Below are 6,436 nucleotides of genomic sequence, written 5' to 3' on the forward strand. Positions count from 1 at the left end.
AAAAAGGGGAGGACAAGTAACTGTTACAACCATGCCCTGTATCTAGGAAACCAGACTAGGGAATAGTCTTGCCTTGGCACAGGGGAGCTCTGGCTATGCAGGAGTCAGTCACAGACAGATCATCTGCATATCACACAGGTTCCCAGAGTGTGCAGAGTCCTCATTTGAGAATGGTGTGTTGGTTTGTGAAGTGTGTGACTCCAGGACAAGCTGTGCTGCTTTGGTTCAGCACTGGAAAGCCACAAATGTGTCAGTGTTGTAACAACAGCACAATCTCCATGCTGTATGCAAACACCCACACATACATCTCTGCATGGCCAAAGCCCCAAGAAGCCAGGAATCAAGGTCTCTCTCACTGTCAGGAATAGCCCATTCATCAGAGAGCCCATTCCAAGCAGCAATGACTTTGTGACGTTCCAGATCTGGGAAGGAGCAGTCACTCGAGTGGGGGAGGACTGGCTGCCTGGCAGTAAACCCTGGGATTCCATTTTGCACAGCAATTAGTTTCCAGGCCGGTGAAAGATGTTCTTGTTTCACAGGACCAGGATAGTAAAATGAGAGCTAGGCAGGTGCAAACTGTGCTTGAGATGTCACTCCCAATGCTAGCAGCATCTGTACCAGATCACAATGTAACTGACTGCAACTATCAACAGAATAGTTACTCTTCAGTTTCAGAGCACAGAACTGGATTACTGCTTCCTCTCCTAGGCTCATGTTAACAACAGGTCAAGAGATAAATGCTCTTCCCCACCGATTCTGGGAGCCTCCTGGAGTTGGGAGGGGGGCAGAGAGACAGAGGAGCTTTTGGTTTGCTTTGAGTTTCTTATCCCTTGCAAAGAGCACAGCCAGGTACCAGGCCAATGAGAATCCAGACCTAATATTGGGTTGGGAGAAGAGCTGCTGGAAACCCAGTGAGTAAGGGCTGTCTGTCCATCCTGCTCCCTGTAGCTCTAGTATGTATTTTCTTCTGCCAAGTAGTTGCTGTTGAGCAACCTGGGCTGCGGTCACACGGAGCAGTAACCACACTACAGAGACGGAAGATAGGCGGATTTTCCGGGCGCGATCACAGCGCCACATCTGGGAAGCGTAGAGCTCCCGTGGCGAACCCAAGGTTTCCCGCCAAAGATGCGGGAAACCCATGTCCCGTTGCTAAAAGGTTTTTTTCCCCCAAGTCTCCACGGGATGCACACAAGCACCCAACGGCGCATGCGCACACTTCGTTTAAAAACAAACAACACAGCCCCCTCCTCTTTTCCATACCCACCCACTCCTAGCTCGGCCTGCTCGAGAGGAACTCTCTGCACTGGGCGGCAGAGGGGGAGGTGCAGGGGGGTGTGGCAGGAGGGCGGCCCGGACGAAGCTCCTCCTGGAGGGGACTGGACGGAGGTCACAGTTTGCATTCCTCTGCAGCCCTGGAAGGGCTTCTTTGCCGCGCCGCAGGATTGTCCTGTGATCGGCACCTCCCCCCTAACCACGGGACCTCACGGGACCTCTACGGGATGTCTGATCGCACAACCGTGCGTTTTTTTGCTCCGGGGCACTCCCCCCCGCATTTTCCTGCCTGTGTGACCGGGGCCCTTGAAACCCTTAATGCGCAGAATGGCAAAAAGTCATATCGCTTAGGTAACAAAATAGGTTGCATTGACCCTTTGTCTGAGTGAATCTTCAGAGCTTTTTGGAAATAGTGTGAAACTTCTATTTTATGTAAAGATGTACCCAGCACCTGGAGATAACTGTCAGGGGCATTGTGTATACATGTAAATGCTAAACATGTAGCAGGATTACACATGAACTGGCCCACTTTAAATGCACCATGAGGCTTGTGCAAAGTTGCCTGGGTGACCTCTTCTTGTCCAAAATGTCAAGTTTAAACCAGGCCTTAGAGCCAATCCTTCTGGCATTTCAGGATAAAGGTAACCCAGCCTGCAGAGCCCATATGTATGAGATAGCATACTTTCTTCTTACCGGTCAGAAATTAGAGTAATGGATTCCCTCCCACCCCCATGAATTTCCACTTTACTCAGACTCCACACTGTCTCTCAGCAGAGGGGGTCAAAGTGCACTGCAAAAGCAGCAGGAGAGAGGAAGTGCCCTGCTTTGAACCCTAGTTCCCATGGGACTTTTATGATCTGCTTGGTGTCACTGGGTGGTCTGGGTCACTTATCCTGGGATTCCTTATACCTTCCCAAGGAAAAGTATTGCTCAATGTCCTCTTAAACTGGACACCAACCCCCCCCCTTCCGTTTTGAGAGTGGGTTGTGCTAAATGAGACTTGCTCCCCTATGCCTTGGTTCCTTCATGGGGCCTCCCAGGCTGCCCAGCTCTGGAACTATGTGGCAAGTGACCATGAAAAGATGAAAGAAACTTTTTTTCTCTGACCTCCACCTCCCTCCTTGATCTCCAAGACCTTTTCCTTACAGCAGAAAACAGGCTTTCCCATGGCCAGCAAGGTCAGCATTCCAGCCTGTGCTCACAAAGGGAGGAATGTGGGGAATGCACCTGAGAAATGAGCAGTTCCTTTCATTCCAGGAGGCAACATGCAGAGACATAGAATGATGGGGAGCATGGGCTCAGCTCAAGTCTTCCAAATGGAGGACGTTCCTGTTTACTCAGCATGTGAGGAGCTCTTTCTGCAAGGTGCTTTGGAAAACATTTTAAGGGAAAAGGAAATGCCACATGATCCATTTGTCCAGAGAGCTGGATACTCCAGTGGTGTAAATGACATTTCCTAGCCTTATCTGCTGTGCTGAGCCACACTAAAGACCTTTCTCAGTGAAAGCATGGCCCAATCAAAACACTGTTTTTGCAAAGCAGTCTTGCAAATCCATTTTTAATGACAGCCACTTTCTGCATCTAACTGCAGGATGGTGTTAGCAGTCAGACCCTCCTCTTGCAGAGGGTGCAGTTTGCGCTTAGAGATACATGCCCTTCTGAAATATCACCCCAAAATCATATGTGCATGGCACTGCCTAGCCTAGAAATGAAAATGACAACCTGGACACACAAAATGGTTGCTGCCAAGCAAGAGCCTGGGAACATATTTTTGGAAGGTGAACTTTAGCAGCTGACCCATTAATGACCTCTTCCCACCCTAAAGATGATCAAGCAAGGTATCCTCAAAAAAATGGTACTCAATCTGGCACTTTGAAAACAGGCTGGAAAGTGAAATCATGGATTTCCCAAGAAAACGTCTCACCTCACCTTGATTTAATCCAGTCGTCACTTCCTCCTGACCCGTTTACCCCAGTTTAGCAACATGTAACACAACCCCGATAAGTTTCCCATCCTGTAATAAAAGGCAGTATTTATGCCTAGAGTGCAACTTGAGTAGAGCCATCAAAGGCTCCCCCAAATCTTTGTTTATTTTGGGGGGCAGTCACTCAGCACAGCCCTGGGAAACAATTTTCCTATAAATATAGCACACTGATCCATAGCTGTGTGTGTGTGTGTTGTCAATGTCAAACCTCAAACCCCCACTTGTGTGGGGGACCTTCCATGAAATGCTGACTGTTTTGCAGCTCTCTCCACAGACCTCTTTGTTTAGATTGGTAAATATCACCTCTATAAACAATATCTCCTCACTCCTCCCTTTACTTCCTCTTAGCTAGCTTGTAAGTTTTAAGCGTGTATGTGTGTATGTTTTGCTCTTTTATTTTCTCTTTCAATAAAAACTCTACCAGTTGAACATCTGCCTGGTTTATTTGGGAGTTCTCTAAGGAAAAATCCTGGTATACATTGGTGGAGATCCCAAGTTACCCGCCTCTCGCTTGTCTCCAATAAAGCTAATTTCCCCCACTAATTAGGAGACTGCCAGTTTGGGTAACAGTGGGACAGCCTTGTTGCAGAAATGAAGTTGCTGTGGTGGCAGCATCTCTTTTTAACAAAGAGATCTGACTTCAGTTTAGGAGGGTAGATTTATACAAGCTCTACAATTTTAAAAAAATGAAGGTCGCAACATGGTGCAGAGAGTGTAAATAATGACCAAATTATCTCCCTTTCTCACAATACTAGAACTCTGACTCATATCATGAAATTGACTGGCAGAAGATTCAGAACAGACAAAAAGGGACAGCTGGATTCTAGTCCAGGAGTGCCTTAGAGACCAACAAGATCTTGGAGGTATGAGCTTCTGACACTCAAAGCCCCCTTTGTCAGTTCCTGAGAGCTTTGACTGTCAAAAGCTTATAGCCTGAAGGTCTTGTTGGTCTCTAAGATGTTACTCGACTCGGATTCTAACCAACGTGACTACCCTCTGAAACGATGAACAAAAGGAAGTAATTCTTTACACTCTACGTAATTAACTTACAGAATTTACTAGTCCTAGATGTGAGGATGGATGGCCACTCACTGAAATGGATTTCAGAAGAAGGACAAATTCACAGATTTGTCCATCAAGAGTGATTAAGAAATGATATTTAAATGGAATCTCAGTGTACAAAGTCAGTCTACCTCTGAATGCCAGATGTTGAGGAAAAGTCAAAAGAGGTTGACCAACACCTTCATAGCCTGATTGGACCACTGTTGGAAACAAACTGCTGGACTAGATAGTTGTTGGTCTGGTCCAGAAAGGTCATGCTTAAATGCTTCTGTCAGGATCAGATGCAATAGAAGGCTGAGTGCCTATAGTTTTCTTTACTATATTTTATATATGTAAATCAACAAGGGATGCTGCAGTATAAAGCATTGGTTCATCTGACCAATATTGTCTAACTCACTACAGCTCTTCAGGCAGAGAAGGATCTTTCCAAGCAGCAGCTGCTACCTGGGGATGCCACCCTCCAGGTGGGCCCTGGGGATCTCCTGGAATTACAGCTCACTTCCAACCTACAGAGATCAGGTCCCTCAGAGAAAATGGATGCTTTGGAGGGTGGACTGCATGGCATTGCACCCCACAGAGGTCCCTGTTCTCCCCAGGCTCCATCCTCAAATCTTCAGGAGTTTCCCAGTCTGGATCTGGCAATCCTATCCCCCTGTCCCCCACCAGTGGCCGGGAGGACCTGGCGACCGTCTGAGGTCTTCTAACTGAAGATGCCAATGATAGAAACTGGGACCTTCTGCACACAAATCAGGCACTCTACCTACCATAGAGACACAGCCCTCCCTGCCATTTCCCCCTTCTGTACAATTCCTATAGCAACCCTGGTTTCCTCTCCATCTTGTCACACTAGAAGCAGCATGTTAACTAAGGAAGAGCACAGTGTGATGTGAGTTTCCTTTCACTGTAGTCTCTGTTTTGAACTGCAATGTCAGCCCTAAGCCCTGATTCTGAAGCCTGCACTTTCTCCACTATGGCTGCTAGGTCCAGATCCTGAAATTAAAAAGCATACACAGGCCTGTAGTTCCCTGGGAGCTTCCTGAAAATCTTAGGGTTTTGGTTTTTTTAGTCTAGTTGTTATGTTACATTTGTTAAAGAATTTTCTTACCCAAACGGAGGTAATGTTAGTACACAATTATGAGTTTTTAAAATAGCTCTGTTTGCACCTGGAAAAACACCTAGGAATAAGAATGCACAGGCGGAGACATTCCACCCAATGCAGTGTTTCCAACTGCAGCAGCATGGGCCCAGGCTACAGTCTGAGAGCGCATGTTACCACAGTGTTGCTGAAACCATGTAGACACAGCTCTGGTCAGTGCCTGCATGGGAGACTTTTTGCTGCCTTATGAGGAAAAAAGGAAGGAGACAATATGGCAAGGCTCAGCAATGCAATCCTAAGAACACTTTCTTGGAAGGAGCTCCACCAAATAGCACTGAGTAGGGTTCTGAGTAGGCCTCCTTAGGACTGGCCTGTAAATGTCTGGCGGGGGCGGGGGGGGCATATGTCGTTTAGGGAGAAGCACTAAGGGATGAAACAGAAGTCTCTGGAGCAACTGTTAGGATGTCTAGTTTTCCGGAGAGCAGACTGAGAAGTAGCCCTATCAGTGGCCATTCCCAGTGATCACTTCCCTCTATTGGCAGCTTCTCCGGAGGGAGGAATCCACGCCAAGACAGCTCCCCCCACAAGACAGCCACCTGCCACTAGCAGCAAGAACAAGGCTGTGATATCCCTCTGGAGATGCCTTGTCCCTCTTCAAATCTCAGAATGGAGAGCATGTTTTCCTGCTCTGGCGCTCACAGTGGCTGTTCATCTGCTACGGCCAAACTTCAGTGAGAGGAAGCAGCCAGGGCACATCCCCTCCTCCATGGCCCCCTCCCCATTCTCCTTCTCCGCCCCTGCTGCTGCTCAGGTCTGGAGTCCCTGCCTATGACATCATTTCCCACCAATCACAATGGCAGTTGCCTGGATGTCTGGAAGCTGAGGGGGGCCACTTCCCCCTTTTTATATCCGATACAAGTTCAATGGCATGCAGTGAAAACTGACCCAGCCCAGATCAGAGAGGGGAGGAGGCAGTTTGCATGCTTCCAATGATCACTATCATGCCGAGTGCACAACTGGAT

The sequence above is a fragment of the Gekko japonicus genome, unplaced genomic scaffold (genome assembly GCF_001447785.1).
Source record: "Gekko japonicus isolate JY-2015 unplaced genomic scaffold, Gekko_japonicus_V1.1 scaffold591, whole genome shotgun sequence".
NCBI classification, from domain to species: Eukaryota; Metazoa; Chordata; class Lepidosauria; order Squamata; family Gekkonidae; genus Gekko; species Gekko japonicus.